This window comes from Lactuca sativa, chromosome 5, assembly GCF_002870075.4.
Source record: "Lactuca sativa cultivar Salinas chromosome 5, Lsat_Salinas_v11, whole genome shotgun sequence".
Taxonomy (NCBI): domain Eukaryota; kingdom Viridiplantae; phylum Streptophyta; class Magnoliopsida; order Asterales; family Asteraceae; genus Lactuca; species Lactuca sativa.
Genome location: NC_056627.2, coordinates 78,493,380 through 78,519,024, shown reverse-complemented (window position 1 = coordinate 78,519,024; position 25,645 = coordinate 78,493,380).

The following is a 25,645-nucleotide window of genomic DNA, read 5'->3' as shown; positions in this document are numbered from 1 at the left end:
TGAACGAGAGGAGGCCGAGAGAACTTCCGAGTAAAATCGAGAATAATTTGAGAATGGAGAATGTGAATGCCATAACCTCCAGCTATGGAAAAATTTTTACTCCTATGACCCCTGCACAGAAGTTTTCAACTAAGGTGCAAACAGAAACAACAGAAGAGTCGAGTTCAGCTAAACCCGACCAGACTCGCCGAGTCCCTCTAATGGACTCGATGAGTCCATGCCCTGATGACAAATCTGTTGTTTCCTCAAAGCCCTACAATCCTTCTTTGCCATTCCCAATCAGAGCCATACCTAATGAAAAGGTTAGAGTGTATAAAGCTTTCATGGAACATGTCAATGCCCTTCAAGTCAACATTCCATTTTTGGAAATGATGTTTCAAACACCCAAGTATTTTAACTGGCTAAAGGGTCTCTTTGCTGCTAGAAAAGATTTATCTGAAGTTGTTGAGATAATGTTGAGTGAACTACCAGAAAAGAAGGGCGATTCGGGAAGCATCACAATTCCTTGTCAATTTGGAAATATACTTGCTACTAAAGCGTTGACCGATTCGGGTGCAAGTATTAACTTAATGCCTTTTTCTTTCTTCAAGAAGCTGCATTTACCGGAGCCAAGGCCTGTGAATATGAAGATCCATTTAGCGGATAAGACGACTATTCATCCAAGAGGTGTTTGTGAAGATCTCCTCATCAAGGTAGATAAATTTATATTCCCCGTGGACTTTGTGGTACTTGATATGGAGGAGGACCCCGAAATTACAATTATTTTGGGGAGACCATTTTTGAATACCGCATGCGCATTGATAGATGTATTTGAGTCCACACTAACATTGAGGGTAGGAGATGAGTCAGCGGTGTTTAAAGCTCTACCAGAGATAAAGCAAGAAGAAGGAAGAAAAGAAAAAATCTCATTTATTGATTTGGATGATGAAATACTCCAAAAAGAACTTGCACTCTTGCAAGAAGAAGATCCAAGTAAGTTTTTGCTATCTTTTAGAGAAAATGAAGATGTTAACAAGGACTTGGAGGAGATAGAGAAGCTACTGAAAGGAACTGATTCAGAAAACACAGTGGGATTTGAGGAATACGCTCCAACTCGCCGATTCGCTTTCCCGGATTCGACGAGTTTATTCGAAAATCCCAACAACTTGGATGATTTTGATCTGCTTTTTACCATCTCCCTGCATGTTCTGGACATGAAGATTTTCCATAATTCTTTAAAAGATCAAGCAGCAGAAGGCGGAATAGATGGTGATTTTCAACACGTTCATGTAGCATGCCTCGATACAATAATGCAAGAAGATGAAGACATTCCACTTGAAGATGAGGCGAGCTTTGGAGAAGAGGAAAATGCAAGGGTTAGGAGAGATGATGCTGAGAACCCATTCATTGAGTCACATATTACCAAACCTCGAGCACGAGTTTTCACCAACTATGAAGTAATTAAATTTAAAGAAGAGGAAGTGCAAAAGAGGGTGCAAGAGAATGGGGTAAAGAAGAAGAAGGTGAGAAAAAGGGAAAGTCATACAGCTGAAGATGATGTTACAAGGAAAAAGAGAGAAGAGTTAAGACGGGCTTACAAGAAGAAGATACACAGTTACAAGACAAAGTACAAACCACAAAAGATAAAGTGTGCATTCCCGATGAAGGAAAATGAAGAAACGTAGATGGGAAGGAGTCCAGCTAATGACTCCTTAAAAAGAAGCGCTTGGCGGGAGGCAACCCGTTATTAGAGTTTGCTTTCTTTTTCTCGTTTTAGTTTTGTTTGGTTTTCATTTTTAGGATTTTATTTTCGTCTTCTAAATCATCAAACATGACTGCTTGAGAGTGCGTATGGGCTGAGTGTGGGATGAATTGAATTTTTGAATAAATGATAAAATGATATAATTTTTGAATTGTTTGCAAATGACTCGCCGAATCTGACCATGACTCGACGAGTCTATTCAGATTCCAGATGAGTTTAAAAATCACGACCAGACTCGCCGAGTCTGACCCTGACTCGACGAGTCGGTTTTATTTACAGAAAAAAAAAATTAATTTTTACATCTGGTAAAACTAGGTTTTTAACCCCTAATGAGATAATAGCACTTTATACTCGCCGAGCGCTCACATTTGCCTTCTCTCTCAAGCACTCATCAAAACCTTCACTTTTTCTTCAAGATTCTCGAATTCCATCAACAAAGGTACTTAATTTCTGTCATAATTATGTTAAAGCCATGATTTTTAGATGTTCTAAGGTGTCAATTTCATAAAATACCCGATTTTGAATTTAGTGAATTTTTAGGGTTTTGATTTTGCATCAATTGTGTTCTTTTTGGGTGGTTATTCTTACCCTTATACATCTTAGGAACGTCCCTGACCAAAGCCCTTGAAGAAATTTTGAGTTTTCATGGTCGAATCTTGATCGACCCGTCGACTGACTCGCGCAGTTCATACGACTCGCCGAGTCATTCATGGACTCGACGAGTCCAGTCGGGGACCCGGATGGAATCTGTTTGGATAATTTTCTGTGTTTTCCGGGCTGTTTGTTCTTTGTTTTGCAGGAACAATATGTTTCACAGGGGTCAGAGCTCAAGAGGAAACCAGGGAGATTTTCCTTGGTTAAGTTTTCCTCAGATTGAATCTGCTTCCACGATGACAAGATGGAGGAAGAACCGCCGGTAATTCCGGTGGATAATGATGAAGTGTTGTCACACCCCCAAACCAATGATGGCGGAAACGTCCGGGGGTGGAGGACTTCATGTATAGTATCATAACAATAATGGCAATAGTGATGAAAATAAACACAACCAACATATATATAATTGAAAGAGTTACATCATTGTATGCATTACATGTTTCAAAATCAATTGCAATATGTTGACAAAAATATGAAACGTTTGACGCTTTAACGTCCCATCCTCAAAATGCACCTGATTACCTGTTCAGTGATTTCCTGAGAATACAAGTTGGTTGAAAAAGTGTCAACACAAAGGTTGGTGAGTTCATAAGTTTTTGTATGCAATTTATGAAAAACTTGTCTCGTAAATGTACGGTTGTTCCAGAAAATCCGATATTTTCCTTAAAAATGAGTACTGCAGTCTTATATCCAAAAGACCGAAACGTGTAAGTAATCTTCCTTATTTACAGAAAATAATATGAGTTTAATTCAACATAAACGCGTATGATATCAATGAACTTCCCGTAAATTCTTATGTTTGTTAATGCTTTCTGTGAGCTATTATAACCATGCTATGACCTAGATGGCCTGAAAACGACGTTCTTCAGGCGTCGGAACTGTTATGACATTTGTCACCTCAGACCTGCCGGTCTAGCTGTTGCATGCAGCTCAGGTGTGGATTTGTCAAGCCCAATATAGATCTATATACAACTATCACGCTCTCCCTCCAGGAGACTCTGGTTACAATACAGGACTTATGATTAATGCGAAGCGAATGTCTCACAAAGTCATTAACGAATTTACACTTAACGTAACGAAAGTTCCCTTTTGTATAAATGTACCCTTCTGAAATATATGTATTTTGTAATGTGTCATAAACTATACCTATTATAGTTTATCAAAACAAGGGTAGAAATAGTAAAGTACATAAACTATACTTAACATAGTTTATTAAAACGTTTGTATGAAATGGGTGTACTTCAATTATAACACTTGTTATTTCTATGTTTTATCTAGTAAAAATCCATTTGTTATCTGGTGTATATCTAGATACTAATACAAAAATGTCATATATTGTAACAACACATAATCACATAATGATATATACCTTGCTCAACATGTTACAAGGTGAAATGAAATTGATAGTATTTTTCTGTTAATAACATTTTCTGTAACTGTTATTATAAAATTTTTGGAAAAATCATAAAATGTCCAAATCAAGTTCTGTAACTTCTGAGAGTTTGGAAAATGAGTCTAGTTTGTTCATAAATTTTTCCATATTTTTTAGTGACCTCTAACTTGTGTTAACAAGTCCATAATCACATACTGGTCCGGACTAATGTTTGAAATGATAGACAGTTTTGTAAAAATCACCATAAATTGTATAAAAATTGTATGGAGATGTGCAAGTAGTCATTCTAAAGATAAAAACTTGAACTACATGCACCTAAAAAAATTTTGAAAAAACAATTGTTTAAGTTGTCCAAAACAGTCCGTGAATGGAGCCCAACTTTTCTGATGAAAGCTGTTAGAAAAGTTTAGTTATGTTCATGGTGTTTTAACTTGTATTCTCCCCCTTAAATCTTAAGAAAACATGATAATAGAGGGGTATGAACTCACCTTGAGTGATTTCATAAGATGATTGATGAATAATGGAAGTAATCAACTCAAGAACACTTGAAGATGCCTTGAAGATTTTCGAGAATCTAACATCAAAGTGATGGAGTTTGTGTAAGCAATCAATGGTTTGAGTAGAATGAAGAGCAATAATCACAAGGAGGGCAAACTATAATTACCGAGGGAATAATAAAGCTTGAATATCAGTCTTGAAGTCTTGAGATAGAGAGAAAAAGTTTGAGAGAAAAGTGGTGTTTGATTTTTGGTGAAATGAGAGCAAGTGAGTGAGAATGAGGAGAGAGGATGAATATCCAGCTCTATGAACGTGGGAAAAACTTGTGAGAGGGGTAGAAAGGACAAGGAAGTGACAAGGTATGGTGGGGAGGAGTGTGGGTTGGTCATGGAGTGGGTATGGAGGTTGCTTGTGTCATAATACAAGGAAAAGTCAACACTCAACCTTTGTACTTCACCCACTCTTCTTGGATAAGGTTTTATCCTTAAAAACGTGATTAATCATAAATTAAGGGGTCTTATATGTTAAAATAAAGTTTTGGGTGAAAATCCCGTGTTAAAACGATTAAAAACGGGCCTAAAACGCGAAATTAGACGAAAACCGGGAGAAAAGAAGCTTCCCAGCGAGACCTCTCGGTCCTGGCCGAGGCTCGGTCTCCTCTGATGCTGAGCCAGAAGCGAAGGGAGGCGAAGGTAAGGAGGAAGCGAAGGGTTCGGTCCAATGGCATCAGAACCGAAATAGCCCGAAATGAACAGTACTCTCGGGTTCGGGTGCGTGTGTGCGAGGTTCGGTCCTGAGAGGACCCCTGGGGTTCGGTTCCCTTGAGCGAGGTTCGACCTTGAGAGGACCTTCGGGTTCGGTTCTTCCTGGGTGAGGTTCGGTCCCGAGAGGACTTTCGGGTCCTAAGAGGCTTCGGCTCTAATAAGAGGGTTTCGGGTCCTTAAACCTATTTTATTCGTTTTTACCCCGTTTTAAGCGGTTTTTTACCCGGTTAAGGGTCGGAATGACCCATATGACTTCAAAATGTTACGGAAACTTTTGAGAGATATTTGGGAGAGATTTCACATTCTTGGAGAGATTTCTCATACAAAGAGATATTTGGGAGAGATTTCACATTCTTGGAGAGATTTGGGAGAGATTCTCGATAAAGAGAGATAGAGTGAAAACGATTGAGAGAGGTTTCATGTGTGACAATGGAGAGTGTTTGGCTCTGCAATGCAAGGTCCGTGAACCCCATTAAGTCATGTTTAAGGATTTTACCCACTCTCGATGAGTATGTATCATTGTTTTATCAGTTTGGTTCATTGTTTAGCACTAAGGCTAAGGAAATTTAAACACATGAACTTTTCCAAGTGATGCTTTCGCATTAAAATAGTGAGTTATATAGTAATTACATAATGTACACTCCAAAACACAAGGTTAGACGAGTCGATCGGTTTGACTTGTTGACTTTGACTTGACTCGAAATTGACGATTGTCACAAGTGCCAATGGATTGGTATAATGTTGAGATGAGGAGAATGCAAGATCAAATGGCAAGGGATCTCAATTTTAGTAACGAGTCCAACATTCGTCTTTTTGACCACTTCCATATTCCACACATTGATGGGGGTAATTTCCCTTATATACCATCTTGGGACAAGATTATTAATGAAAGACGGAGTGGAGCTGGTGGGAGTCGAGTTGCATATGGAAATGATGAGGAGGAGGATGATTAGTTTTCTTTTATTTATGCTTTATTGAACAATTTATTTTTGTTTTTATTTTTGTTGGTGTGTAAGACTTTTACTTTTATGCTTGATGTTTAGTTTGCCTTGGTGACTTTCAGATTTTGGATTAGGAATGCTTGCATAAAGGGCTTAGAGTTTGAGAGAAAGAAAAGAAAAAGAGTGGAAAGGAGTCAAGAAAGGGCGAAGTTTAGAGTTAAGGTGTCGAGTCCGGTCCTAAGGAACATGAGTGAATAATTTTAGAAGTTATGGGAATTTCTTGAGATTTATCAAAAGCTGGAACAAGTGTAGAATGAAATTTTTTTTCCACCCAGCGATGACTCGCCGAGTGCACTAAGTGGACTCGACGAGTCGCGTTATATTTTCACACTTTCGAGGCTTTCTCGACTATACTCGACGAGTCGTTTATATGACTCGACGAGTCACCTATTTTTATACCGAGAAGACTGCTGATTCGATGCTGTTGGACATACCACTTGACCACTTGTTCTTTCTGAGCAATTCCTGAGGATTTTACAATATCTTTCCTGCACATTTAGAGCTACCCACATGCGATTTGACAACCAAGACATGGATGAGCTGTTCCCATGTCTAAAGTCAATTGAAGATGGAGCTAAAAAGAAGAGATATCGACTTAGAGACTGCTACCCGGGGGAGTTTGTTCCAATTCTCTCTATAATTCATGTTGTTATTTTCATGCATACTATGCAATGAGGGCATTACATAAAATAAGTGTGGGGTAGGGGGTTGATGTCATTTTAGTGAATGGAGAATCTTGATATCCTAATTTAGATCCAATTTAAAAAATTTTGCCAAAAATGTGACTTAGGACTTAATTTAGAAAATTTTGGTAAAAAAGTAATTTGGATTCCATGTTAGAATTGTGTTGATGATTGCATGAAGACCCAAATGTTTAGTTGAGCCTATACACGTTACAATGCATTTGTGGCCTCCCTTATTCTAGTGAAATCATGAGACAAAAACACGACCTTGCTTAGCTCGAGGGATGCAATATGTTTAGCATCGTGTACCAGAAATGTGTCCAGGAAAATTATTATCTTTAACCAATAAAGGTTGAAATTGAGCGCCCCTGCTTAAGCATGTAGGTTTTGAGTGAAAAAAAATGAGGTACATGTTAAAAAAGAGAGAGAGAGAGAGAGAGAGAGAGAGAGAGAGAGAGAGAGAATTACAAGAAAAATTGTAAGAATTTTGGAGCAATTAAAGTGAAGATCAAAAGATCAAAAATTCTGAAAATTCAAAAAGTTGAAGATACCAAAAATCGAAGAAGGTGGTGAATTCAAAGAAATCAAGATCAAATGCCAAAGAAGTAATGAATTCTGAAAAATATATAGTGGTATCATAATTTGTAATTCTAGATTATGTATGCTTGGGTTGCTCAACCAAAAATACCTTGAGGATAGGAGGTTTTTTGCGGATGGATTCAGAGGGATGCATAAAATGAGCATTGTTCGGGATAAGTGGGTGAATGTTTATGAGGATTGTAAGTATTTAGAATATTGGGGGGTTTTTAGGAAAATTTAGACACAAATGTATGTGTTGCGGTTTTGGCATAATAGATGGGTTGGATTGGAGTTAACCTATGTGATTCTAATGTGCTAAAAATTTAGTTTTGCTTGGGGGCTAGCAAAAGTCAAGTGTGGGGTATTTTGATATTTGCATATTTAGCCTCATAATAAGTATATATTTTTATCATTTATTAGCTAATTTATTGCATATCATGGACAAAAGATACTTAAAAGTGTTTGAATTGTGTTTTCAGTGCAAAAGTGAAGCTCGGGAGAAAAAGGAAGCAGGAAAAGCGGTTGGGAGCTTGGGAATTGAACAAAGAAGAAAACCACCAAAAACAACACCTACTCGGCGAGTAGGGTCGACTACTCGGCGAGTATGATCGAAGATTCAAGAAGATAAAGACTCCGTGACTTATCGTGTACGGGAATTAAGGCGTAGACTCGGCGATTCGGAAATGAACTCGACGAGTTGGTTCGCATCTATAAAGATAACTTCACAGATCGACGTGAAAAAAGGCTGGAACCTTTCTAGAGAGTTTAGCTACGATTGAAGAGTCAGAAGAACCCTAGAGATCGAAGATACAACCTAGAATCCAATTCTGAAGGAGATTTGAGGCAAATTCTCATCATTCTACTTGATCTTTTGTTTTCCATTATGGCTAGACAATTAGAATTCGTTTATTTGATGTTTATTACCTCAATCATGAGCTAAAACTCTTAAACTTCTATTTGGGGATACAAAATTGATACTATGGTTTGATTATTGGTAGGATTAATTCAATGTTGGTGATTTTGTTGATTTTAGCTTGCTAAAGAACCTTATGTGTGAATGATAACTATTTTTCTATTAATAGGAAGGTAATTAAATAGAATGAACATCTTTTAATTGTCAACCTCATATGTTTATGTGACCACTTCATCATGTGTCTAGGATTAATGAACATGAAACTAGAATTAATAAGAAAAAAGATAGGTAAATTCATGTGTAAGCTTGTGTGATGACCATCAACAAGAAGTTAACTAAAGGACCAAATTAGTTAGCTATTGCAAGTCTAAATTAACCCGAATAATTAATCTAGTGAATTTAATTAAATTAGACAACTGATCACTGTTTGAGTTAGTTTGTTCACTAAGAATTAGTGTAGCGAACGCGAAGCTAATCACTTGAGTCGGTAGCCAATAAAAGAGTTAATCCATTGCACTATTGCCATAACATCAACCATAGGATCAATTGAGTTGAACTAAACAGAAGTCCTCCTCATTATTGAATTTAGTTAAATCTTTACTTTCATAGTTTTTAGTTTAAGTAATAGTTAGTAAGTTTCTAGTCTTGTAAAACTAGAGAATACCCCTACTTATTATTTAATCTAGATAAAATTAGTTTTTAGTTTTAATTTACCGTTCCCTATGTTCGATACCCTACTTGCTTGAACTATATTACTAATCGATAGGTACACTGCCTTTTGTGTGTTTATTTTGTGTCTAAGATAGTAGGATTAAAACTAGTTTGTTTAACACACATCAGTGTATTTCGGTTCCCAAAAAAAAATTAAGGAGCCAAAATAGACCGAGCGGTCGCTCCATTTCGCTTGTCTAAGTTTTAGTGATAAGATTGAGGATTCGGTACCGAGTCTGCTTCCATCATACCCAAACCTTGTAGGATTATGTTAAAGAGTGCTTCAGGTAATGCCTTAGTGAATATATCGGCCAATTGATCACTAGATCGAACAAAGTGTACTTCTACGTTCCCATCTTCAACATGATCTTTAATAAAGTGGTATTTAAGTGCAATATGCTTAGTCTTTGGATGTTGCACCGGATTGTGACAAATCCTTATCGCACTTTCTGAGTCACAATAAAGAGGTATTTTCTTCATGCTTAGCCCATAGTCTCTCAGTTGACTTTGAATCCAGATTACTTGAGAAGTGCAAGAAGCTGCAGCAATATACTCTACTTCGGCTGTAGATAATGACACACAAGTTTGCTTCTTGGACTGCCAGCTAACAAGTTTTCCATCAAGAAATTGGCATCCACCTGTGGTACTCTTTCCGTCCAGTCCACATCCTCCTAGATCAGCATCAGAATAAGATTGAATGAAGAATCCAGATCTTGCAGGGTACCAGAGACCGAGAGAAGAGGTTCGCTTTAGGTAACGGAATATGTTCTTCACAGCAACCATGTGAGGTTCTCTTGGATTAGCTTGAAACCTGGCACAATGACACATAGAAAACATAATGTTTGGTCTACTAGCCGTTAAATACATAAGTGAACCTATCATTTGACGATATTTTGTTATGTCAACAGCAGGTTTTTCCAGAGATGGCGTTAGTTTAGTTCCAAATGCCATTGGAACATTTACTTTTGAGTCGCCCGTACTTCCGAATTTTGTCAGTAAGGTCTTAGTATAAGCCTCCTGGTTGATGAATATACCTTCTGTTCCCTGTCTAATGTTTAAACCAAGAAAGAAATTAATTGGACCCATTGCGCTCATTTCAAATTTACTCTACATCAACTTTCTGAATTCAGCTGTTAAGCTAGGATTCGTAGAGCCGAAGATGATATCATCAACATAAATTTGAACAATCATTAAATGTTCTCCTTCTTTCTTTCGAAAGAAGGTAGGGTCAACCGAACCTTGCTTAAATTTTGACATTTTTAGAAAACGAGTTAAGGTTTCATACCAGACTCTTGGTGCTTGCTTTAATCCATACACTGTTTTATCTAGCACATAGCAACGATCAGGGAATTTCTCGTTTACAAACCTAGGCGGTTGTTCAACATAGACTGTTTCTTCTAATTCTCCATTCAAGAAGGCACATTTGACATCCATTTGGAAAACTTCAAAGTTTTTTTGAGCTGCATATGCCAAGAAGATCCTTACTGATTCCAACCTAGCTACCGGAGCGAAGGTTTCTTCATAATCTATCCCTTCTTCTTGACAATATCCTTTCACAACCAACCGATCCTTGTTGCGAATGACATTCCCTTCTTTATCCAACTTATTTCTGAAAACCCACTTCAATCCAACTATAGAGGCATCCTTTGGTGTAGGTATCAACCTCCAAACTTGGTTTCGTTCAAACTCATGAAGTTCATCTTGCATTTCCTGGACCCAATCTGAATGATCAAGTGCAGCATTTACAGTTTTTGGATCGATCTTTGAAACAAATGAATTAAACATACAGAATTCAACTTTAGAGAATAATGCAGTTTGTTTCGCCTTTATTTGAGACCGAGTGAGAACGTTTTTAGATGTTTCACCAATTATTTGTTCTTTGGGATGGTCTCTGGTCCATTTCACCAATGGAGGATAATTTGGGTCATATACTGGATCCAATTCAGCATTCACTTCTACTTCAGCTTCAGATATATCACCTTCGCCTTCATCAGTTGTGCTTTCGGCTTCTTTCTCCCCCTCGACTGAAGAAGTATAACCTGTGTCTTCACTCAAGGTTGCATTCGCTGTGGGAGTAGAGTTCTCCCCCTTGGTTGTACTACCAATAGGTGGATTTTGAGCCGAACTATCCTCTTTTTCTGAGCCTTTATGAGATGGAGACGAGACTGAATCCTCCCCCTCGAAAGATGCTTTGTTTGTTTCTGTTGTTGTTGAACTTTCCCCGTGTAATGGTGGATTGCTCTTAGCAGTTGGAGGTTCATTTTCCATCTCTTTAGCAGCTTCATCTATGATTTTCTGAAGATTTTCAACTTTGTTATCTGTGGCTTTCGCTTCTGAGGTTGCTGCCTTTTCTGGTTCATCAAACAGGCGCATGTATTCTTCAAACAAGTTGGCTATAGGAACCGAGACTTGTCCTGATTCTGGAAAAATGTCTCCCAGATCATTTTCTTTTCTTTTCACTTTCTTCATATAGTTGTCGTCGAAGGTGACATAATAAGTTTCTTCAATTTGTTTTGAGCGTTTATTCAATAATCTGTACACTTTCGACATTAGTGAGTAACCCAGAAAGATTCCTTCATCGGCTTTGACATCAAACTTATTTCGGTTCTCTTTCGAGTTAAAAATGAAATACCTTGAACCAAAAATGTGGAAGAACTTGACATTCGGCTTTTTGTTGTTCAGTATCTCATATGGAGTAATTGAGAATCTCTTGTTCAGTAGGGACCGATTTTGAGTATAGCACACAGTTGCAACAGCATCAGCCCAGAAGTATAATGGAAGTAAAGCAAAACTTAGCATGGTTCTGGCTGCTTCACACAAAGAACGGTTTCGTCTTTCAACAATGTCATTCTGTTGTGGTGTATAAGGTGCGGAAAAGTTATGATTTATTCCCTTATCAGCCAGAAAACTATCAAAATCATTATTCTTGAACTCCAGACCATTGTCGCTTCTGATATTCCTTACTGTTTTCCTCAGCTGTACATCTATTTGCTTAATGAATGTTTTCAGCTTGGGAGTTGCATCTGATTTCTGTTTAAAAAAGAAAACCCAGGTGAAGCGCGAAAATTCATCTACAATTACAAGAATATACTTACTTCCACCAAAGCTTTCAGTAGCCGAAGGTCCACATAAGTCGATGTGCAAGAGTTCAAGAGCTTCAGCTATCTTCGTGTTGATTTTTGTAGGGTGGCTCTTTCTTCTTTGTTTCCCCATTTCACATGCTATACACAGATGGTCCTTGTCAAATTTGAGAAGCAGAAGTCCATGAACATGATCACCAAGCACCAACTTATTAATGTCTTTAAAATTCAGGTGTGATAGTCGTCTATGCCACAACCAGCTATCATTCGTATTTGCCTTTGTTAGCAAGCATATTGTCGGTTTTCCTCGTATGGGATTGAGATTTAATGGGTACATCTCTCCCTTACGTTCAGATTTCAACAGAACCTTCTTGGATTGTTTCTCGATTATTTCTGAGCCCTCGTCATCGAATGATACTTTTAAACCTGTGCCCACAACTAATTGTGACACACTAATGAGGTTGTGTTGTAATCCTTCTACGTAAGCCACTTTTCGAATCGTGAAGTCACCATTTGTTATCATGCCATATCCCTTGATTGTTCCAAAAGATTTATTCCCATATTTCACACGGCCACCGTTTTTCAGCGAACGAAATTCTCTTAGTTCTTCCTTCCTTCCTGTCATGTGACGCGAGCAGCCACTGTCTATGTACCATTCTTCGTCGAACTGCTCGTCACTAATTACCTGAAAATTTAAGCAGATTTAGAAACCCAAAGTTGCTTGGGTCCTTGTGAGTTTTTCACAGAAAAAGGAATTGCAGTAGAAATATCAACCAAGTATGTTCTTTTTACTAATATGGTTTGATCTTTTCTTTTAATTGTATACACCTTAATTTTTGTTTTATCTTGTTTAAATTTAAATTCGTTGGTTAGTTTGTTTGATGGCCTAGGATTAGTTGATGATTGCTTATTATTGCTCTTAGTATCAGCAGTTAGCTTTTCTTTTCCTTTGAATGTTGCTTTGCTTTGAGGTTTGCTGTAGCCGAAACTAGATTGAGGACCGAAACTGGGTTTAAAACTGTTAGGGGGACCAAAAATCGACTTAGGACCGAAACTAGATTGAGGACCGAAAGTGGATGTTCGGTTCTTAGACTTGGATTAGTAAGAACCTAGGCTGAATTCGTCTTTTACTTTTTCTTTTCCTTTGTCCTCTGAGATCTTCTTTGGAGGAACATAGTTGGAATTTTGTGAATTCCAGTAACTCTTTCGCTCATTCAAATTCTTAGCATATCTTTGAGTTCTTAAGCATTTTTGCTCAGCCAGTTCCTTCTGCCATTTGTGCATATTGAAGCTTGCCTTTTGCTTCTCTCTTTGGGTTTCGGTTGTTTTGACTGGAGCTTTCGGTTCTTCTCTCTGTTCTATAGGAATGTCCTTGGTTCCACTCGTGCTTGGTTTGTCAAAACTCGAGGGTTTATTTAAGGGTTCAGCTACGTATCTTCCTTTAACTCTCCAGGAGGTCTGCTCAGATAAGCCTACAGTTTTGTCTGCATTATCTATGGGAGCAGACCAGAAGAAATCATCGCATCCTTCTGCATTATCTTTATCTACCAAGACTCTTAGTTCTACTGTTTGTCTAGGAGTAACTCCTTCAGTTGCATATACTTGATTTGGCACAGTTTGAACCTTTTGATAAACCACAGCTTTTTCTTTGAGCTTCTTTTCCTTATCCTTTGCCAGACAAGCAAATCCAACCGAATCTTCTGAGATGAATGGTTTCTCATTCTCAGTTTCGCTCTTTGTAAACTCAGAGCAATCAACTACATCTTCTACAGATATCGCACTCATCTCATCAAATTCAGATGCTTTATCTAAGTCTATTTTACTTTCAGAAGTTAGTTTGGCATTGGATTGATCAAATGAGTGAATAGTGTCTGATTTGATTTTCAATTTATCATTTTCATCTAAAATGTCTTTTAACATACATTTGTGTTCTTTTGAATTTATGAAGGTTTCTATTTTGTCCAGACCAATTTTGTATGACATGGACGTCTCTTCTGATGACACAACTGATTCGCATTCTGCTATCACCTCATCTTCCTTGAATTCAAGAAATGGCAAAATCATCTTATGAATTTTCTTACCTATGTCACAACTTAAATGCAATTGAGCTATATTATTGTATAAATGCTTAGCAATTAAACAAAAAACATTTCTCTGTTTCAAAATTTTCAAATTGTCTTTTTGTAAATAAAAACTTTCGTCCCTAGCTTTAACTAATTCAGCCTCCTTCAACTCGATCCACATCCTTCTCTCCTCACTCTTTGAAGACACCCTACTGAGTTGGTTAGTTAGGTTAGAATTCGCTAAGTGAGTTTGCATGAGACTACCACTTAAGTTAGAGAATTTAAATTTTAATTCATTTAATTCTTCTTCATAATTTGTTAATGGAATTTTAAGTGATTCGAGGATGGTTTGTACCTTTTTGATCAACCGATAGCAGTCGTTGATCTACTCACTAACAGGCTTTGCCACGAAGCATTTGTCTTCATTCAGGTTCGGTTCTTTATCTACACTTTCGGTTGATGATCCAGCGGTGACCATCAAGCACTTCCCGGCCGAACCTGCTTCCTTTGCCACATAAGCCCATCCATGAGTAGGCTTTCTTACTTCTTCATCCTCAGAGTCGGTTGACCACACTTCCACGCCACCGAACTCATCTTCATCAGCTTTTTCCTGCACAATTAAAGCATTCATCGTACCTTTTGCACCGTTAGTTGTCTTCTTATAGTATGCCTCATCATCTTCCCCATCTCTCTTCTCAGCCGATTTCCTTAACATACAATCCTTGGCAAAGTGGTTCTTGCCATGGCAGTAGTTGCAGTCGTATCCCGAGTCTCCTGCAAGTTTGCTCTCATTCTTGTCTTCAGTCTTTTGAGAGGTGATCTTCGCTTCATCCTTCGCCTTCTCGGAACTATAACTTCCTTGCCAGTTTTGGTTCTTGTTGACAGGAAATTTTCTTCTAGCAAACTTCTTTGGATTAGTGACCGTCATAGCATATTCTTCGCTTGTAAGGTCATATTCAGACATATCCAACTCTTCTTCTTCTTCTGCAACACCCTTTCCTTTTGATATAAGAGCCAGTGATCCCATACCGGAGACCACTTTTGCTTCTTTGGTTGCTTCACTTTCATGGGACTTAAGGATTCCCATAAGTTTTGCAAGTGAGTAAGATTTGAACTGCTCATGCGCTTTTACGGTAGAGACCACAGCCATCCATTATGTTCTTAGTCCGTTCATGAAATTCACCTTTTGCTCAATTAACTTTCTTTCTATTCCATGCTTGGCCATTCTGCTGAGAAGATGATTGAACCGATCGAACGTCTGTACGAGTTTCTCCTCTGGTTTCTGTATGAAAGCACCAAATTCTGACAGTAACAAGGTTTGAGTAGAGTGTTCCAGATCTTCATCAGTTGAATAGAGTTCTTTCAATCTTTCCCAGATTTGTTTAGCAATCGTGCATGAACCAACTAACCGAAAGGTGTCAGATTGCAAGGCGAATCTTATCATTCGCATGGCTTTCACATTACATAGCAACTTGTCTTTCTCATCCTGTGGCATCTTTTGTTCATCTACCATCAGCTTGTTGTACTCCTGTTGAGTCTTGACAGTAGTGTTCGTTCCCGAATGAACAAACGGTCCAAGAGTGATGGCTTCCCAGATGAGGTAGCCATGATCTTCAGAACCGATCACGTAGTCTTCAAAGTGAAGCGCCCATACTTCATAGTCTTGAGTATGGAGTATGGGTATCCTAGTTTTAGATCCAATGCTGTTTGAGATGTTGATAGGATTTGTTTGCGAATCATCGTGAGACATGTTGAGTTTTTAGAATCAGACTTTTAAACTCGAGATTAGGGTTTTATCTAAAACAAAGTTGCCTTCGAAACGAAGAAGACGACTTGTTATTTATACGATAAAAGCGGAAACCCTAAGAAATTCTGAATACAGAAGGAATGTGTATTGATCACACAGACTCCTGCTCTGATACAAATTGTTAGAACAAAGTTCTATCAGGATCGATTGATTCTAAATACGTAAACAAGAAAGTACGTAAAGTGAACAAGAATATGGCTCGAATACATTGTATGATTAATGCTTCAACACCTCAGAAGAGCTCGATTAAGAACTTCGACTGTAGAGGTGTTTAGGGTTACAAAACTCAAGCGTAATTAATAAGACGTGTAAAACATAATGCATACATGCATGCATATATATAGTCTAACCCTAAGAGAAAATCACGGATGGACAGGCCCAATCCGGATATATACAAAAAGCCCTAAGACGCAACACAATAAGCCCCAACAGTTATTGTTACCATGGTAGCATTCCATTGTGATGCCATTATGTGTTTACACTCTAATTTAGGTGTTAAAACCTTCTAATTTATGTTTATGATCGAATGAATCTTTGAACTTATGGTTTAATTGTTATTTGGATTGAGTATTCTTATTTAATTTATTTTGTCAAGTTTGATTGAAGATCCATACGTGGTAAACATTGTTTCTTTGTTTCCTATTGTTGAACTAATAAAGTTCAGAGGCCTATCTAGATGTGTTAATTTGAATCATAGTTGTCCAGTAACCATTGGTAATTATGACTAGAGTTTTGACCAAAACCTAGGGTTAGGAGATAAAGTAATGAACTTTAGTGTGTATGCATGAGTAGAATGACCACTCTTTGCATGATTTAACTCTTATTACCATTAGGGTTAAATAAGATCAAATCTTGCTTAATATGAATTGAATATTGATTTGCATGATAGTTTGTTCACCTAATCAATGAATTAATAGTTGTGTTGAAACCAAAGGATTAGTTGTTGTGACCATGACACTAGTCATATTGGGAATCGGTGAATAATGAATAAATATCCATGGTACTAGTAGTTAACCATTAATTTGAGATGAAATTTATCTAAACCAAAGTATCTAAAGAAATTTGTCTTCCAGTCAGTTTATTGATATTTGATGTTAAGTGGTATTCAAAGTATTTAATAAAACATTTCTTTATTGCTTTTGTGTGTTTAGTGTAACCTATAATCAAAAACTCCAAATTAATTCATCACCGTTCCCCTAGTGTTCGACACTGCCTAGTATGTGTGTTAGTCTGGTTGCGATAAATTATGTTTCATAAATTTAAAACTTGAGCAATATATATATATATATATATATATATATATATATATATATATATATATATATATATATATATATATAACAACACATCATGAGTCTAAAGCTATAGATGTAATTTCATAAGAACATACTAGTACGTTGTAGCCAATAGCTCTGATACCAATCTGGCACACCCCTGACCGACGATGGAAATTTCGAGTTTGTGCGACATCATCATGGTTCACAGTTATCGATTACATAGAACAATTCAAAATTATAACACAAATGTTATTTTTTTATTACAAAATATATTACATATCATAATAAGTTTTTAGAATATAAGAAACCAAAAATTACAATTAGTGTGTAATCAATTAAGTACAATAGAGATAAAGAGTGCTTCGAGGATCCCACGAATGTTTCCCAAAAGATTGAAACGGCCGACTTTTATTTTCCTAAGAATACATATGATTTTAAAAATGTCAACATAAAGTTGGTAAGTTCACTGATTTGTATATTTGTATCAACGTATTTTTTATTCCAAAAAGATAAATTATAGATATTTTTATTGTATATAAGTATTTTCAAACTTATATTATATGTGTACTTTATTTCCAAAAGTACTTGTTTTATTGTATATAAGTATTTTCAAACTTGTATTTTTATATGATTTTAGGCATGATCTTCAATGTTACTTGAGTTCCCTTAATCAAGCTACTGATGAGTTTTTGCCCCTCACGACGCTTCATCAAACGTCGTAGTGTTTAGACATTTATCACCCATGACTTGACCGTTGATGGTTCTAGCTAGCAACCGCAGGTGGGGGTGTCATCCCGTATAGATCTATACATAACTCTCCCGCTCACGTAAAATTTAACGATTATAGGTATTACAGTTAGGTGATGAATGTGTCTCATGTAAACCCTTGAATGAGTAGTACTAAAAGTTGTAGTCTTTTAACCATGCATGTTTATGTTTACCAGTTTATGTTATATAATTATAAAAAGATTATAAAAAGATTTTTATAATTATATCGTTAAATAATTTTGTAAAACTTAAATAGCAGAGTAACAGCAGTATGTAATAATTTATTCATAGATTAAATGCAATGCATGATATAATTTTATATTATGTAGGCGCAGTAACGACAATGCATAATATAATTAATATTATGTGAGCAGAGTACAACAATGGATAATATAATTACATATTATGTGGGTAGCGTAGCGACAATGTTTACTAAATTTATATAAACGAATATTTTACCGGTAAATTGTATTAACAATTATATAACTAAATAATATAAGCGATATAAACAATTTATTATTATTATTATTATTATTATTATTATTATTATTATATATATATATATATATATATATATATATATATATATATATATATATATATATATATATATTCTCCCCGAAAAATGATAAAAACTTTAAAATGGGGCCGTAAAACTTGCTTCAAAGCGTGCTTTTATGATAAACTTCTATTAGAAAGCAGTCATAAACTTGGATAATCAGCCTTACGTAAAATTTTAACCGCCTTACGTACATTTTAAATGTTTATGTGTTTCTTTCAGTACATATCCATTTTGCGTGAGTCACTAATAAAATTGCCACCTACACTATTTTATTAATAATATGGATATAACACGTATTACATATGTAATCGAAGTGAATAACCTTTTGCTTTGATAAAATTTATAAGGTTCAGTATAATAAATCATCATTGGTCGCCGGATTAAATTTGTTATCATAATATCTATAGCTAATGAACGCAATTTATTATATATATATATATATATATATATATATATATATATATATATATATATATATATATATATATATATATATATATATATATATTAGTTTATAACCAATCAGAATCACAGTTACAAAATAAATTAAACTTTAAAAGTAAAACTCAAAATTATTAATCACTTATTTTAAATAAATTTGTAACGACTCAATTTTCAAGTCCAAAAATTTCATTTTTAATTTAACACTTTGGAAAACATTTGTAAATAAAACAACATTCGATCATATCATTTCTTAAAACATATTTCGTATCTGAAAGCCAAACATGAAATCAACCATAATGTCAGAGTACAAATCCCAGAATAATCGCATGGCGCGGAAAACAAAATGTGTGTATGATGTGCCTCTACCGCGCCAGTTCCTTCCCCTTTGATGAAGAGGTACCTGAAACCAAAACTGTAAACCGTAAGCACGAAGCTTAGTGAGTCCCCCCATCGTACCACATACCATACAATCATATAACATACATATTGTCGGGCAATTCTGGGGTGCCTGACCTACCCAGTACGGCCATTCTGGGGTGCCGACCTACCCGTACGGCCATTCTGGGGTGCCGACCTACCCGTGTCAATCCATTCTAGGGTGATGACCTACCCGTCAGTCCTAACAACCGATCCTCGGGGACTATTCCACCCCTTACTGCTACTATCACATATATCATAACATCAACATACTTTCAGACATACCTAGGGTGTCCGAACTACCCTGCGGTCCTAACAACCAAACATGGGGACTATTCCCCTCCTACTACCACTATCACATATAACATATCATGCCAGCATATAAACACATCATCACATACTGTCATACATATCTGGGATGCCTGGCCTACCCTTCGGTCCTAACAACCAAACTCTACTACTATTACATATAACATATCATGCCAGCATATAACATATCAGGTAGTAGCAAACCTAGACGATATCACAAAGACAATCATCTAACATACAACTCCTACTGGTGGGTCGACATTATGGCCGTAGACCCACCGCTACTGGAAGGCAACTCACCTCGTAGTAGCTTCTGATCTGTGCGGGAATCCTCTGACTGCTGCCGCTGCTGCTCCGGAAATCCTCCGGCTATAATTCCCACAAAACACTTAGTCATACACTGCTAACTGTTCTTAGGGTAAAATGACCATTTTACCCCTGACCAAGTCAAAGTCAAAGTCAAAGTCAACTTCTGGTTGACCTGACTCGCCGAGTTGGTTTGCCAACTCGTCGAGTCCCTATCCTTCCATTTGTCCTTATACCCGTCTCTACTCGTCGAGTTAGGCGATGACTCGACGATTTTTTCCTTCTAATTGAACATCGACTGAATCTTCATCCGACTCGCCGAGTTGCATAAACAACTCATCAAGTTCATCTTCAACTGATACATAGGTCCTGTCCTTGACTCGCCGATTTGTATGAACAACTCATCGAGTTCATCTTCATCCTTAAGAAGATTGCCTTAGACTCACCGAGTCTGCTCATGCACTCGCCGAGTCCAATGAATTTCCCGAACATTGGCTTAGTCCAGAACGTTGGGTCACTCCCCGGGACTCCCTAAAACCTTTCCACACTAAACTGGGTCCTTTTGACCCACAACTGGTATGGGACAAAAACCTTGGACTCGCCAAATCCAAGAATGGACTCGTCGAGTCGGTCACATCCTCTCACTAAATCTTTGATTTCAGACGTACAACCCTTGATCAAAAGATAGATCTATGCTTCTACAATCGATCTAGCACGTAAAGTTACAAACTCTACGTGCATGCATGGGACATTGAGCTCAAAAAGACATAAAATAAGCTCTTAAGGTGCATGGGACCTTTCATGGTTGCAAAAGCCACTCAAATCTGCCTGGTGACCCCTTAAATGATGTGATCCAGAAGCTTTAACCCCCAACCATGTTTGCAAACATGGTTGACTAGCTAAAATGGCTCATAAAGCCCTAAAACTACACAAAATGGGATCTATCAAATGGAAGAGCAAGGTACAGACTTTTTACCTTCAATGATCTGGAAATGGTGCACAAACTCGGATCCCTTTAACCTTCTCTTGATCCTTCAAGCTTTTCCTTCCTTCCTTGAATCACAAGAACGCCAAAATTACTTCAAAAGCCTTAGATTTGCTTCAATGACGGCTAGGGTTTGCTATGGGGGTCTTCTGGGAGCAAAAGGGACGAAGGAGGCCGAGTTAAAGTGTTTAAATAGGGTGCAAACCTTCGGTTTATGGTTTTTGTCCAGACAGAGCCTACTCGCCGAGTCTGGAACCCCACCCGTCGAGTCCACGGCTTAAACCCCGTGTCTCATCCCGCTTCTACTCGGCGAGTTGGTCCTTCAACTTGCCGAGTCCAAGGCCAAAATGCAAAATTTAAAGAGTTAACAAAAGGTTACGTACCGAGAACTAGGTGCTACAAAATTATTAATTAAGAGATTTCTTTTAGTTATATAAAATTATAATCATTAATTTAAAGAAATATGTAAAATTATATCACTTTATAATTTTTATTATTTTTTATTTTATTTTGATGTTATTAATTTAATGTAATTAGAATGAGAAATTTAAAATGAAGAATTAATAGTTTGACAAATGACATGCATTAGTTAGGAGACATAATAGGGTGACACATGGCAAAAGAAAAATAAAACTATTCTTTTATTAGAATAGGGATATATATATATATATATATATATATATATATATATATATATATATATATATATATATATATATATATATATATATATATATAAGTTGATTGATATATTATTATAGTAATTTTTTTTATCAATTGTTATACGTCGATTTGTCATTATATAAGAATAAAATTTTAGCAATTATATATTAAACATTATTTAATGACTAATCTAATTTTTAATAATCGGTAATTGATGCCGTAAAATATAACTAGTTAGTTATTTTTGAAATTACGAGTGTTACGGATTTTATGTAAACAAAATTTGTATTTTCATTCAAATTTGTTTAAACATTACAAATTAAACCTATTATATTTGATTTACGTCACATACGCAAGTGAAGCTTGTTGACTTAATTTGACTGTTGTCACACATAGAATCCTATGTGCGCATGCTACCCAAATTTTGATCTATGTCTTCTCTAATTGAACATACAATATGAACAACAACATGTAAACCCTAGGTCTATATATTATAATCGAAAATCACATGATAAAGAGATACATATCGTTGATTGTTGTATAGTAATAGCAATGTAAAAACCTTGTAGATCTTGAAGCTTGAGAGCAAGTCTCACAAGTGTAATACCTCTAATGGCTCACAAACACACTTGGCATTAAGATGTGTTATGAGAAGGAAAATGTAACATCCCGACATAAGGTATGTATTGATGACCCTTACTCTTACTGAATTGTCAAAATTAGCCTTAATTGTGAAATTGGTGGCAAATTAGTACGCTGGGCGTACGCATGTGTACGCTCAGCATACTTATGTGCGTATTATGGATGCGGAGGCCACCTAATACGTTGTGCGTACCAGAGGGTACGCTGGGCGTACTAGGCTCAGAGTGTGAACCCTAATTTTGTTGTGTGTCCTTATTTAAGGAACATGATGGCCTCATTTCCAGCCTTCAACTTCCCTTAAACCCTAAATCCCATTTTCATAGCTTGTGTGAGAATTTGAGGCTTATTGAGTGATCTTGTGGGATTCTTTTGTTGGATAAGGTGTCTAAGTCCATAACTATATTTGGTATGTACTTGACCCTACCTGGCATGGTCCATTTGGGTTGCATGGCATCATGCATTTGGATAGACTTAATGAGAGAAATAACACTTGTGGTTTATTAATATATTATAAGTTCTAATATATTAATAGTATTATTTAATTAGTATTGATCAAGAATTATTTTGGAATTAATTAAGTGATCAAAAGATGACTAATTAAGTATATGGTTTGATTATGTAAATCATCCTTAACTTGTATAGTGGGCTAAAGGCTCCATGGATTATCAAGTTGGGTTAAACCCATAGGATGCTCCATGGGAGTTACAAACCCATGGGTCATGGAAATGAAGAGTCATGTCACATTAGGGTTTACATGGTGTAACCCTAGATGTGACACACTATATAAAGAACATGTGATACACCAAAATTGGCTACACACTAAGAACTATAGAGGGCAAGTCGATTTTTAGTGTGTTATACATTCTCTCAAAGTCATTCCAAACTACTTGGTGTTGTGTGAAGCATTTGAGGCATCACACTTGGGGTGCTAGGCTCTCAAGGTTTTTCAAGGAATCAAATCAACTACAAGGTATGTAATTCTAGCCAAATTTTATGTTAAAAGTTCCCTATGTATGCTAGATAGGATTATGAACCTTAGAAATCATATTTTGCATGTATTTTAGTCAAACGTAGATCCAAGGTTTTCTAGGGTTGCATGTACACTTCGGAGTGTTAAATTGCTCAAAACCCATCCGTGGTATCAGAACTTAGGCTTGTTTGTTAATACTTGATGCAAAATAGTGTAAAAATCGAATTTTTGAGTTATCTGCACAGGGGACTCGACGAGTCCATGGGGGGACTCAACAAGTCCAAGCATAAACTCAACCAACTCGGCGAGTTGATTAGTGCACTCGACGAGTTGGTCATGCAGATTGCAGTTTTTTGATTTTTGCTGCTAGAAATGGACCGGAAACATTACCCTAAACTGTTTTGGTGTTGTAAAACTTGTTTTAGATGGTGTAATGGTTGTTCTAATCCATTTACAATGGCTAATATCAATTTTTCATGATCTTATGTGTTCATATGTTCTTGAAACTTTGATATGAATATTCATGTTCTTATGAGTTTTTGATATATCATAGGAATTACTTGTTTAATTATTTAATTCATGATCTTTATGTGTTTTAGTGGAGTCCATAACTTGTCCTCAAGTTATGGATAACCAAAAGTCTCTTTGTGTTAAAATCCATTAAAAGAACACATAAGTTATAAAATGAAGAGTCTTCATTTTAATAACTCATAAGTCATGAATTTGAAAGGTTTTGTAAAGTTACAAAACTTTCCCTCAAGTTTTGGAACATGTAAAGTCACTTAATAAACTTTAGTTCCAACCCCTAGATTTTTAAAAATTAAAAATCAACCCTTATACTTTATAATATTATAACTTAATAATATATATATATATATATATATATATATATATATATATATATATATATATATATATATATATAAGATCAAGTCGTTTTACGACTAGTAGGCCTCATTCACGAAGTCGGTCTATAAGGGGGTATAAGGTTGTTGCCTATAAAATGGCAACTTAATGGGTGTCCACTCTCACCCACCGCTTCCTTGATCAGTGGTGGGTCGTTAGCCGAACAGGTAGGACAAGGACTTATAATTTTCATTAAAAGTATAATGAATATTATAAAGTAACTAAATATTTTATTAATTTCTCAATCTTAGTTACTTTAGGAAAATGTGAATAAGGTGCTAATCCATAAAATTACACTTTACACTTTGATTAAGTCGTTAGTGGAGCGTGTGTGGTTAACCGGCACACTAACCTGGACTTAACAAGGTAGGTAAAGGGTGACTTAAAGTTTATTATAGGTCGGTGGAGCGCGTGTGGTTAACCGGCAAATTGATTGAGTGATAAGCTTTAAGGGTACCAAGTGATTTGCATGGTTACTTCACACCTCGTTTTGTGATCCTCGATATCCCAGTCACAAAACTTGGAGGGCACACTCGAGATTGAAACATGCCTTTGAAAAGTTCATTGAGTCTCAAAAGAATCTAGGAATTTCTAAGAACCAATTAAAACCTAATAATTTATATTTCGGTTTTTGGTGGAAATTGGTGAATCGTAATTCACCTACCTTTCAAATATGTCATAGCTTAGATTACGACATACCTCTTCTAAGTTATGATATATTGTGATTGGATCCTAGCCTTAATATTACATTTGGTTGTTTTATTAAGGATCATCTTTATATCTAAACTTGTTCTCTTCTTTTTAGATGTCTTCCAACAACACTGCTTTTGGATCAAACCCTACTCGCTCCTTTTCCCTCATGAACCTATGTGGGAGGGTCATCTTTGATGGTTCCAACTTTATGGATTGGATCCGAAACATCAGGATGGTGACACGCTACGAGGACAAGGAATATGTCCTCGATAAGGAGCTAAAGGATATTGATGAGTCAACTGCTACTCCTGAGGAGATCGTTGAATTCCATACTCATGAGAGAGATGCAACGAAAGTGGCTTGTATCATGATGGCCACTATGACAGCCGAGCTCCAAAATTCCTATGAGGACTATTACCCTTTTGAGATGCACCAGGACTTGATGGACCGCTACCATCAGAGTGTTCTCAAAGAGAGGTATGACATCATCTGCTCCATGATAACAACCCATATGAAGGATGGTGAACCCATCACGGGCCACTTGCAGAAAATGCAAAGGTATGTGGACCGTTTGTTGAAGCTTAATGTGAACTTCCCAGAGGAGCTTGTAATAGATGTCATTTTGCAATCCTTACCATCATGTTATGATCAATTCCGCATGACATACCACATGAATAAGGAAGAAGTCGCCCTCAACAAACTTCAAGGACTCTTGATGACCGCCGAAAGTGGTCTTAAGGGTAAATTGGTTGTTAACACTCCTACTCCTACTCCAAACTCCCCCTTGTCTTGGTAATCGGGAAAGGTAGAGGGAAG